The sequence below is a fragment of the Chiloscyllium plagiosum genome, unplaced genomic scaffold, assembly GCF_037043375.1.
Source record: "Chiloscyllium plagiosum isolate Xiang-an unplaced genomic scaffold, Cpla_swu_hap1 HiC_scaffold_2, whole genome shotgun sequence".
Taxonomy (NCBI): domain Eukaryota; kingdom Metazoa; phylum Chordata; class Chondrichthyes; order Orectolobiformes; family Hemiscylliidae; genus Chiloscyllium; species Chiloscyllium plagiosum.
Window position 1 is genome coordinate 84,970,299 of NW_028270140.1, and position 13,347 is coordinate 84,983,645.

Genomic DNA, 13,347 nt, shown 5'->3' on the forward strand with positions numbered 1-13,347 from the left:
TGAACAGTTGAAATCTTACCCATGGACGGAAGACCTTTATCAGATTTTCCCCTAGAAATTGGCTATGGTCCATTTTGGGCAATTTACCAATGGCAACGTTCTGGGAGGCATGTGGATGGTTTAAAATCAGTCTTGGATTCAATGCGTTACTTGAATGAATTGTCAACACTTATCAAACCTTCATAAACTGGTCATCACTTGAACATAGTTGAATTTTGAGTTGCTTACCTCACCAATAGCATCTTTGAGTTATGTCCAGATGGTGGAGAGAGTGGCAATAGGAATTTGGTGGGGCAGGAAGAAGTGGAAGAATTGCCTGCACTGACAACTACTGTGGAATTGTGCAAAGTACTTCTTTTTTGGAGGTAGTTAGTTCATTTGTTGTGATGATCTTAAGAATTCAGAATGGCACAGGTTTGATTCTTTTTTCCTCTCCACTCTATCTAAGGATCTAAAACAGATATTAGGCCCTTTGTTCTCATATGGATGGAACCTAATATTGGTTTTTAGGCAGCTGACAAACATACCTGAGAAAATGGCCTGGTGCAATAATGGGTAAAAGTAAAATAATGGTCATAGGCTTTAAGAGCAGGGAGGTGGTGCTGAAATTGTAGAAAATGTTGAGTAGGCCATAGCAAGGGTATTGTGTGTGTTCTGGAATCCACATTATAGGAGGGATGTGACTACATTGGTGTAGAGGAGATTTACCTGGATGTTGCCTGGACAGAAAAGCCTTAGCTATGAAGAAAGATTAAATATACCTGTGTTGTTTCAATTGGAGCAGAGTAGACAGAATGGAGACATGGTTGCCATGTATAAAAAAGTATGAGGTCCATAGACAGGATCGATAGGAAGGAATTATTCCCCTGGGATGAAGGTTCAGTGACCTGGGGCAGAGATTTAAGTTAAGAGTCAGATGGTTTAGAGGGACTCTGAGGAAAAAAATCTTTCACCCAGAGGATGTTGGGAATCCAGAACTCCCAGCTCGTAAGGATGGTAGAGACAGAAACCCTCATAACATTCAAGAAGTATTTAGATTTATATTTGTGATGCCAAGGCATACAAAGCTTTGGACCAAATGGTCAAAATGGGATTAGAATAGTTAGGTGGTTGTTTTTAACTGGCAAAGACTCGAGGGAATGAAAATCCTTTTTCTGTGCTTTAGCCCTCTATGACTCTACAACTCCAAAAGATGAAAGATGTAAGATTCCCACTGTTATGTTTATAAAATAAGTGCCATCAAGTTAAACCTTTTTTTAAAATCCTGTCATGCAATTTGATTTAATGGTGTAGTGATTCTGTAATAACAAACATTGAAGTATTTCAAGTCTTGAATCAAAGTGCATAAAAAAATCTCATTTAATGTGTAAAATATTTCATACCTCTGAAAGGAGTAAATTCGCAAACATTCACTTTAGACCAGTTTATTGAAAACTGTTTAATGTTGGATTATTCCTTGATTAACACAGGAAAATGTGTATGCTGAAACCTAGAGAGAATTGTAAATCTGAACATTTACATGAAGGATTGTATTTTTCTTTTTTTCCTGTTGCTTTTTTTATGACAAGCTGTTCTGATTTAGGAAAGAACATGAAAAGTTTTCTTTCTGTTACTTGCTTTCTAACTAATATCGTATACCAGGCCTTTAATAATAAAATAACCTCTTTCAATTTTAAAACTCTAAAATTACAAAATACATTGTGTGCATTTTTCATTAGTAGAAGAAATATATCTTGAAGCCTTCTATTTAAAATCTATACATTACTTTCTTAGGTTTTAGTTATTTAAAAGTAAAACAAAACTTTTATCTGCTTGCAAATAAGAATATACAAACATAAGCATGATGAGTAATGTTGAAATCTTCAAATGACAGCCAAACCAGGGTTAATAATGGTGACTTATAAAAATACAAAACTTAAAAATGTAACTAAAGTGCTTTACGTGTCAATAGCTGTGCATTCTTTCTGAATCCAAGTTCCATTACACTTATAAAGCCTGCAGATCCCATTTAAAATAACAAATGCATTTCATAACATTGTGACAAATTGATGCATTGTTTTTAAATCCACAGTATAGTCAATGTCTGTCAAGTCCTGCATGAATTGTTCTCCTTTATTGTCCAATGTTTCACGTACTATATAAAATCTGATATATAAGGTGGGGGAGGGAGATAACATTTGTTCTATTGTCCACTGTGCAGCTTTGAGGCTTCATTTCATTTTATAAGATTGGAAAGGAGATGAAGGACAATTTAATTTTTTATATAGATTCCACCCATGGGAATTGAAGAGAAGTGCAAATCATATTCTTTAGTTGGTAAAGCCCAGCAAGATTCTGCATTTTTGTTGCAGATCTCATGAGGCCATCTGTGCAAGTAACTCCACACATCATTACCCTGAATGAAAGTGACAGTGCAAATATTAGAAGAGCACTGAGATGCAGTTTTTGAACATCGGCAATAGCTATATGTCCTGGAATTATCACCTGAAATGATGACAAAGGAGGGAATGCCACAATCACCATCAGCATTTGATGCTTTCATTTGCTATGGCTTAAAGAATGAGCACAAGACAGGAGATGTTACTTGTTGCTGTGAACAGTAAAAAGCTTCTGTCACTTCTCAATGGTTCTCGACATGTAGAATTAATTTCACTGCCATGTAAACATATCCTTGGTTTCACGTGGCACAAGAAATTTATCAACTTCCCCTTGTAGGATTTCGTTTAGTTTCTCAAACGTGTTAATGATTTTATTTTACTTCTTTTTATGGAGTGATTGAGAACGCTGGATTAGTTTTATGACAAATTGCAAGATTAGAGCTTTTGCAACCGATTGTATGAAGGCTGATCTTCTTAAGCATTGCTTCACGTAAATATTTAATGAGTGAAGAAAAACAGGGAGAAAAGAAAAGTCAGAAATTTACTTCAGGTTTTCACTGTGATTTGGAAGCAAACTAAACTGTGGATTGGAACAATTGCTCAGGTTGAACTTCTGTCTGAATAGAGACTGCTGAAAAATATCCCGTCCAGATCTCACTGACGTTAATGATGCTGTGAATCCATAGGGTCAACTCCTTTGTTTGACTTGTCGGTCAGGAGCCTTATTTGCTGAAGTCACAGTGCAGCACTGGCCAATCCAAAAATAGCTGATGTATCTTCGAAATGTGAATTTTACCTTCCAGTCTTAAGGAGCTGCAGGGAGAAAAGAAATAAGGTGAAATTCTGCTAAGGTGGTGAATTACTTACTGCATTAAAAGAGTGACAAGATTTGTTTTAACTGAACAAAAATTCTTATGAATTCACTTCTCAATTTTGTGTATAACTTTGCCACCAATAACATTTAGAAAAAGTCAATTTCTGGCAACATTTTTACATTTATCAAGATGACGGATATTATCTCCGAGTGTGATTTCTTTTTTAAATCAGAGTATGGAGTCAGCATCAAACATTTGTCTTTCAAGAAAAAAAAAGTTAGCTGAAAGGATAAACTCTATAATTCTGATTGCTTCCCTGCTTAAAAGAGCAGGCATTACTGCTTGTATCATAATAGAAGTAGGAGTCAGAAGTAAGACATGGGAGCAGAAGTAGGCCATTCAGCCCATCAAGTCTGAGATCATAGCTGCTCTGATAATCTTCAACTCCACTTTCCTGCCTTTCACCCATTCCTTTACTGATTAAAATCTGTCTATCTCAGGCTTGATAATACCTTACTACCCAACGCAACACTCATCAGGAGTAAAGAATTCCACAGATTCCCCTTTAAGAGAAGAAATCCCTTCACATCTCTGTCTCAAATTGGTGATCACTTACTCTGATGTTCTGTCCACTGGTTCTAGCCTCCCCACTAGGGATACCAACCTCTCCACACCTACTGATAAGTCCCTTAAGAATCTTCTAATGTTTTAATAGGGTCACCTCCAAAGAGTAGAGACCCATCCTACTCAACCTCTCCTCTTAAGAAAACCCTTCCTTATCTAAAATCAACTAAGTTATGCTTTGCTGGATTGTCTCCAATATCAGTAAATCACTCCTTAGGTAAGGAAACCAAACCATGTGATGAAGGAGCAGCACTCTGAAAGCTAGTGCTTCCAAATAAACCTGTTCGATTATAACCTGGTGTTGTGTGATTTTTATCTCTATCCATCCCACTCCAAAACCAGCATCTCTAAATTAGTGGTCTGACTAATGCCTTGTTAAAGCAGGACTTGCTTCTTTTGTACTCCAATCATTTTGGTGTAAAGATCAATATTCCAATTGCCTTCCTTATTCCCTGCTGAACATGGATGTTAGCTTGTTGTGATTCATGCACAAGGACTCCCAAATCACTTTGTATTGGATCTTTCTGTAGTCTCTCTCCAGTTAAATCATTTTGCCTTTTTTAACCATTGTTTTCCCCTTTGACGCAACCTGCTGCTTTTTTTATATACTTGCACACTTTGCCCCTTCCTGTCACACTCATGTTATTGTTATCTAAATTGCTGCCCTGCCATATCCTTTTGGTTTTGGAATCCTATATTTCCCCTGTCCTGAACACTTCCCCTCTCTACAGCTCTGATTTGATTCACTATAACACTTGTCCCAATATGGTTTAGGAGAGGCTTGGCCCACCACAATAAATGCCTTCTACCCCAATACTGATACCAGTCCCCCATGAAATGAAATCAACTCCCTCATACCAATGTTTGAGCCATACATCTAACTTTTTGACTTGTACCTGATATTTGTTTCCTTGTGTCTCAGTGGTAAGCTGAAGCTTATTACCTTGGAGGTCTTGTTTTTTAATTTACTTCCTAACCTATTAATTTTTCACCAGAACCTCTTTTCTGGTCCTATCAATGTTGTTGGTACCAATGTATATGACAATAACTGCATCCCTCCCCACTGTCAAGTTACTTCTCAGTGAGGCACAAGGCAGGCCACACAGCATTTGGGACTGATGTTCACAGCTGTAGAGAACAGTATCTATGCTTTTACTTCTTTCCTCCTCACCACCAACATGGTCAGTTTGCTAATCTTCCCTGCAGTCCTAATTCTCATCCAAACAAATTGCAAGAGCTTCAGAACAGTTGGACAACTGTAAGGAATAAGGCTCCTCAAGAGTCTTGTGTTCCATGACCTCACTCATCTGCAGTGGCACCTTCCTGAAACTTGATCTTTGATCAAGGACAATGACATAATCTAAGGATGTGAGTGCCTCCTGAACAGAACTGTCTGGGTAACTTCTTCTCTCCTTGATGTCGTGCAATATTTGCAGCTCACACTCCAGTTTCTCAATTTGGATCCAAAGCTGCTTCAGCTGCAAATTCTTTACACAGATCAGTTCACTCTGGATTGCTTTGGTATTGAGCAACTCCCGCATTTTGCAGCTTAAACACACCACTCATACTGTCATCTTTTATTTAAATCATTAATCACTCTTGCATCCCCACTCTTTACACATGCAAAATCTCCACACTTCACACTTTTAACCACCACCACCATCACTATTATATCCAAAATATTATGCTTAAGAGAGAAATTAAAGAGATTTAAACAAAAATTAAAAATCTTACTTTGACATTATCAACTAAAAATAGTCACCTAATCAGCTGCTTTGTTTAGCCAAAAGGAACTAAACCTGAATGGCTGGAGAGACACAACATTTGTAAATTACACATAATTGATAAGCTGCACTAAGTTGGCTATTTTTCTACGCTCCCAGCACAAATTATTTCTCTGAGTCAATTAATGAAGATCCACTTTCAGCAGATTCTTAGTTAAGCTGCTCTTTCAATTTAACACTTAAAAAGAAGCCCACTGAAAGCTAGCAACTACAAAACTAAATGGCAGATTTCACTTTAATGCTAGTGACAAACAAATTTAAGCTAAATTAGTTTGTCATTAAAGTGAAATCTGCTGTTTAGTTTCTGTAGTTGCTAGCTAAATTGGTTTTTAAAAATTAAAGAATTAGAAACTTTCTTACCCAATAAGTGTATGTATTCAGTCCAAGGTTAATCTGAACTTGAAGTTTGGCAATTCCATTTCCTATCTTGCACAGTTTGCATCTCTCAGAAAAAGTATTTTATAATGAAGAATTTCTGTTCATCTTATACTGTGGAATAACTACTGGGACACAGGTCTTCTGATGGAAATAGCAACTAACATTCAGACTTTCATTGCTAAGGGATTTGGGATGCAGAGAATCCCCTAACCCATGCACATGTAGTAGTTGGCTCAGAAATTTCAAATCTCTCATGGATAGTGTTACGCAGCCTGGAAGCCTAACCTCACCATTGCAGAGTTAGTCCATAAATTCAGTAATTGCAAGAGAGATGCTGCAACAATTATGGGCAACTTTAATCTTCACATTAATCAGACAAATCAAATTGGCAAAATAGCCAGGAGAATCAGTTCATAGTGTACATGTGAAACAATGTTTTTTTAGGAAAATACTTACTTGAGAAGCCGCCAAGGGAGAGGTTATTTCAGACCTGGTAATATGTAATTATTTAGGATAGATCTCATAGTAAAGGGTCATGGAATTTCACACTGAGTGTGAAAACTGTGGGTCCATAACTATTGTATTAAATAAAACCATTTAAAAGGACATGAACTCAGAATTAGTTAAAGCAGACTGGGCAAATAGGCTAAAAGGGAAGATGATAGACAAGCAGTGGCAGACATTTGAGAAGCAATTTCATAACTCTCAACAAAAATATATTCCACTGAGGAAGCAAGACTCTACCATGAGGTTGCATCATCCATGGCTAACTAAGGATGCTGCTGGTGATATTAAATTTAAAGAAAAGTTACTCAATGCAGTGAACAATAGTGGTAAGATTGAATATTAAGAATATGTTCAAATCTAGCAAAGGATAATTTAAAAATTATGAAGACAGAAAATTTGGTGTATGAAAGTAAACTAGCAATAAGTACGAAGTGAGCAGAGGAGTACTGGAGGGTAACAAGAAGAGGAGGGAAAGATGAACTCTATTGCAGTAAAATCTTTCATTATATTCAGTGTTCCAAGCTGGTGCCACAGCATGATGATACTTTGCATTTTGCATGTTAAAAAACACATTTTGCAGTATTTTTACATACTTGTGACAAAATCTAAATTTAAATAATCAGGGGTTCTATAAGAATAATAATAGTACTAAATGTAGCTGAAGTGAATATTGTCCGTTAAATTGGGAAGGTAAATTTAAGTGGGAAATGAGGAAATGACAGAGGCTTGAATAAGTGTTTTGTATTCATTTTTACAGGAGTAAAAGACTCAAAACACATCTCACAATTAGCAGAAAATCATGAGGCATTTCAGTAGAGAAAAGCTAATGGGAATACAATTGGGACTTAAGGCTGACAAGCCCCCTGGATCTGATGGCCTAATACTATAAGCTGAAAAGAAGTAGCTGCCGAGAATCTGGATGTTGTTTGCAATGTGCCAAAATAACCTGGATGCTGGAAGCTGAGAAACAGCATGTGGATCTTGGGCCTTGGGTTCGGAGTCTCACTGTCTGCACCAGTGTTATGGCATGGAGTAAACCTCTCTGTTAATTTAAACCAGTCACACAGATAAAGGTTCAACTCACATTATAATCTGTTAAAATTCGAGAGGCAAAGAACTATCCCAGAGGTCACTATTTAAAGTAAACATTAACAATATTATTCTTTAAGTCCAACAGAGAATATTAAAACCATCAAGTGTTTACAACTCCTTTCTCTTAAACCCATCTTTATCTCCCACTCTATAATACTGGTCTGGTAAAAAGTCCCAAATAAGATTAAAACAAAAATCACTTTTCAAAAAACCAGTCAGCTCTGTTAATTTTCCTCTTTAGATTTTCTCTAGGTCAGTTTCAATATTCTGCTGACAAGTTTGTTATAGACAGGTATCTTTCAGAGATCTCTTAAACTAGCAGTATATATTTGTGCATGTCCTTGGGTTCTTCCTCTAACTGTTCAAAATATCCAGTTTTATGCCCCAAAACGTCAAATCATTTTATTGGTTTTAATATGATCAAAATACTAAATTCAAATTTGATTGAACTTTGGTATCTTGGGACATAATTTAAACTGATTGGCCGAATTTGAATTTGTTTTTGTTTCATGGCAACTCATCTGTCGTTATTTGTTTCCCAAGTGTTATATTCTTACTTTGTTCAGGACTCTCTGTACTTTGTTAGTCCTTGCTAGTTTTTCAACTCTCAAAGGACACCTCTACACCTTCATAACACCTTCCCCCTTAAGAACAAATGAACCATCCTAGTGAAAAGACGGCTTGATTTATTTTTCTATATTCCTTAACTACATTATCATGTCATACATTCAACTTTAATCTAACTTCATATTAACCTCTTCCCATGTATGTTTATATAATATTGAATAGTTACCAATCTTATCTATACTTTATCAGCTAAATCTGCAATAACGCACCTGTGATTACATGTTTACAACCCACAACATGTACGATACGTATATTAAAAGTCTGTAACATAAGACTCCATTGAAATAGTCTTATATTCTTGTCTTTTAAGCATTTCAAGAATGTAAGAGGATTGTGATTCGTGTACACAACTGTCTCTGACACATTGTTCGTTACATACACGTTAAAATGTTGTAAGGCCAGTACCAAACTCAATAGTTCCTTTTTTATCATGGAATATTTCCTCTGATGGTTGTTGAGTTTCTTTGAAAAGAAGCCAATTGACAGTTCAATCCCATCATCATCTTCCTGCGACAGTACAGCTCCAACTCCAAAGTCACTAGCATCAATGGCGACTTTGAGAAGTTTCAAAATGTTTGGTGTAGCTAAAACTGGTACAGCGATTAATACTTCTTTCAAATAGTCGAATGCCTCCTGGCATTGTCCTGTCCACCAAAACTTTGTGTTCTTCATCAAATCGGTTAATGGTGCCACTACACTGCTGAAGTTTGGAACAAAGTTCCAATAGATTCAGCTGAGTCCCAAGAATCAAAGCACCTCTTTCTTGAAGGTTGGTCATGGAAATTCCTCAATAGCCTTCATCTTCGTGTTCCATGGGGGTCAACTTTCCATGACTGATGCTATGTTCCAAGAATGCCTCATCAGCTTTTGCGAATTCAGTTTTGTTTAAATTTACAACCAGTTTTGCTTCTTGTAGTCATTCAAAGAGCTCTGCCAACTCTACCATGTGATCTTTCCAGGGCTTACTGGAGATCACTACATGGTCCAAATGGACTGCACAGTTTGTTAACTCAGCCACAACTCTGTTCATGAGTCTTTGGAATGTGCCGGGTGCGTTCTTCATTCCAAATGGCATCACTTTAAATTGATATCGTCCATTTGAAGTTACAAACACATAAATTTCTTTCATTGTCTCTGATAAAGGTACCTGCCAGTAACCACACAGTAAGTCCACCTTGATGATGTAACTGGCTTGTCCTTCTCCTCTGTTCTTTCTAAATAAACTTTACCCACAGAGGAGAATTCTTTAGCGAGATCAGATACTAACTCCATACCCAGCATGCCTAGGCTATGCACTTCCTGCAGCTTTTTGGCTCTTCTTGGAGTATACTTTACTACTTTCACTAATGCTATTGGCTTAGCTTCTTTGACAACTTTTCCCACAGTGCCTTTCTTTAACAACCAGCACTGTGACTTTACGTGTCCCATTTTACCACAATGGAAACACCCTAGACCTTTCACCTCCTTTCCACCCGCTTAGGTTTCTTTTTATCCTGTGGTAAAGTCTTACCAGTGCTCTATATTCTTTCTTTTGTAGTGTAGGATCTCCCCTTCTCCCAACTTCTATCCCAAGCAATATGAAATTCTGGACAGAAACTCTACAAACATGTATTCAACCGCTAATTCTGCTGCTCTTCTCACTTGCTGAACATTCTGTTCCTCCATGTGAATTCTTGCCAACTCTGGAAGTGAGTTTTTAAATTCTTCCAGCAGAATAATCTCTCTTAGTGCCTCATAGGTCCTATCTATCTTGAAAGTCCTCACCAATCTATCAAATGACTATGTTTAATTCTTTTGAACTCCACTTAAGTCTGACCTAATTCCTTCCTTATGTTTCTGAACTGCTGTCTATATGCTTCTGGTACCAATTCATGAGCTCTTAAAATACTGTGTTTGACCTCTTCATAATCTCTTGATCTCTCATCTGATATTGCAGCAAATACCTCACTAGCTCTGCCTACCAGTTTAGTCTGAACTAGCATTACCCATAAATCCTCGGACCACCCCATGTGCCGAGCCAATTTTTCAAATGAAATAAGGAAGGCTTCAACATCTATCTCATCAAAACGTGGCAGACTTTTGACATATTTACATATGTTACTACAGGACAATGCCAGGAGGCATTCGACTATTTGAAAGAAATATTAATGTTACTACCTTCTCTTTTAATCTCCATCCTATTAACTTGACTTTGATGACTAAATCGCAACTTCTCAAGTCCAAATTCTCTCCCTTTTTGCTCAGCTAAGAACTGTTTCTCTCTTTCCTCTCTCTCTTCTCTCTTTTTCTCCCCCTTTCTTTTCTCTATCGCTCAGCTAAGAACATTCTCTCTTTTTTCTCTCTCTCTTCTTCCTCTTTCTCTCTCCCTTTATCTTCTGACTCCATTTTCCTCAATTGTAATTTAAGTTTTTCTAACTCTACAACACTTACCTGTTTGAGTAACTCCCTTACAATTTCAGCTTTACTTTTGTCCTTGGTTAAACCTAAATCTAACTTCTTTGGCAATTCTAAAAGTAGGGCCTTTTTCTTTCCTACTAAACTTTCTTGGCAAATTTAAGAATCAACTTCAAACCCCAGAGCGCCTTTAGCAATTTTAAGAGCCATTACTCTCACTTTTAATTTAACCCATCACAAGTCACCAGAATTAAACAAATTGTCTCACCTACGTTTTATTTAAAGATCTAGGACAGTAACCTGCAAATGTTTAAATCTACTGGACTTTTTCGTACCCCAAATCTATTCAAATCTGACCAAATCTCAGACTGGATCTGTCTAAACCTGTTCAAATCACGGACAAAAGCTCCCACACTGTTATGGCACAGGGTAAACCCCTCTGCTAATTTAAACCAGCCACACAGAAAAAAGTTCACCTCACACCATAATCTGTTAAAATTCGAGAGGCAAAGAACTATCCCAGAGGTCACTATTTAAAGTAAACATTCACAACCTTATTTCTTTAAGTCCAACAGAGAATATTAAAACCAACAACTATTTACAACTCATTTCTCTTAAACCTATCTTTTACCTCCCACTCTACAGTACTGGTCCGATAAAAGAACCCTAATTAAGATTTACAAAAAAAAAAATCACTTTTCAAAAACCAGTCAGCTTTGTCGATTTTCCTCTTTAGACTTTCTCTAGGTCAGTTTCAATGTTCTGCTGTGCAAACTTCCTATACGCAGGTCGCTTTCAGATAGCTCTTCAACTGGCAGCCTATATTTGTGGATGTCCTTGACAGTTCTTCTTTTAACTGTTCAAATGTCCAGTTTTATACCCCAAAACATGGGACCGTTTCATTGGTTTTAATAGTATCAAAATACTAAATTCAAATTTGATTGGATTTTGGTATCTTGGGCATAATTTAAAATGATTGGCTGAATTTGTATTTGTTCTTGATTCATGGCAACACAATAAATTTGTTTCCCAAGTGTTACATTCTTACTTTGTTCAGGACATTCTGTGCTTTGTCAGTCCTTGTTAGTTTTTCAACTCTTTTAAAGGTTTAGTACGCTTCTACACCTTCATAACATCAAACAGTGAGACTCTGGATCTAGTCTATCTGCCTGAGCATCAGACACTATATTAGGCCATACGTGAACAAGGCTTATGGTCTGAGCTGAAAGACTGAATGGGCGACTAAAAATTGTACTTTCCAAAGGGATTTCTGCAATGAAGCCTGGAGAATGTTCTTGCCATATCTTGGCAACTTACCTCATTAACTACCAAGCCTGTCCCTATACCATCCTTCACATCTGATTCCAGCTCCTCTTCCCATGTGCTGGTCCCAGAACCAGTCACCATTTATCGGACATCCCAAAACTCAGCGGCATCCCTTGTGCCGGCACCACCATTAAAAGCCTGTTGTGCAATTAAACATGTCTGTTAGTCCAGGGCTGCCGTGCATAGTCCCTGACGTTTGCCCCAGAATTGGCAGACAGGGGGATATTGGTGGACTGCTTTGCAGGCAAGGACCTGGAGGTGCACAGGCGTAACTTCTCTTACCTCCAGGGCTGGCAGCAGAGTCCACAACACTAGATGATGTAAGTTTGATTTAACATTGCCACACAGAGTCAAGATGCTCTCCACAATAAGTGCTAAGGGGCTGAGTGCAGGAAGTCTACTACCTGTCTTGAATCTTATTTTCCTCAGAGTTAGAGAGAGGCAGCTACTCAGTGAGATGAAAGTGAGTGGCACATCTGCTATGTTTGGCATACAGATGAGGTATTCTGAACAAGGGACCAGGACATGCTGCTTAGTGGTGCTGTGTTCACAGCCAGAATCTCCTCCGAGGTATGGACAGCTCAGTAGGAAGAGGATCAATGGCATTTTGCACTCAACCATTGTAGTGCCACTAACTCTTTGCAATACCTCACACTCTCTCTGCAAACAGATGCCCTCCCATCAAGGATCGACCATTTGACTATTGACTGCAACATCTCATTTCACTCACTTATTGTGATTCCACGGCACCACTAACCAGCATGTCCTGGTCCCTTGTTCAGAATACCTCACCTTGTATACCAAACATAGCAGATGTGCCACTCTCTTTCATCTCACTGAGTATCTGCCTCTAACTCTCAGAGGAAAATAAGATTTAAGACAGGTAGTAGGCTTCCTGCACTCAGCTCCTTAGCACTTATTGTGGAGAGCATCCTGACTCTGCCTGCCCTGAATTGCTGGCTGACTGTCCATATCCAAGTCCATGGACTTGTGTCAGTCACTGCCCATGACTTACTACATCAGGTCCCCACAACTGAGTGCTGACATAACTGACAGCTATGACAACCTACCAGCTTTGTGTCTGCACAAAACAGCACACACTACATGGGATTGGTATCTCTGACTGACAGTACAAAGCACAAAAAGGTAAGGCAACTCAAACCAGGCACACTGTGAGCATCCAGGTAGACTCAAGGTACCTGTTCATGAACAGTATCCTTGTGCAACATTACAATCATAGTTGCTGGTTCAGCCTGAGTTGCAATGTGAAAGTGTCCTGCAAGTGGATCAGAGATGTTCTGTGAGAGTTCCTAGAGCCTCACACATATTTAATGCTAATGTTTGTGGACATGGGCTGTGTGTGGTGGTTTCCCAAGGAGCATGCCTGATGTCCATCATGGAAGTCCTTTGAAGCAAGCAGTG

The 13,347-nt window shown here is 38.1% G+C and overlaps 1 protein-coding gene across 4 annotated transcripts in view; it reads right to left on the reverse strand.

Moving 5' to 3' along the window:
- Positions 1-1,423: 1,423 nt before the first annotated feature.
- prr16 (proline rich 16) overlaps positions 1,424-13,347 on the reverse strand; it is a 248,938-nt gene continuing 237,014 nt past the window's right edge. For all 4 annotated transcript variants that reach the window (XM_087998304.1, XM_043711545.2, XM_087998270.1 and 1 more), the window contains one exon: positions 1,424-3,191. The gene's annotated coding sequence lies outside the window, so the exon portion shown is untranslated. The remainder of the gene's footprint in view (positions 3,192-13,347) is intronic.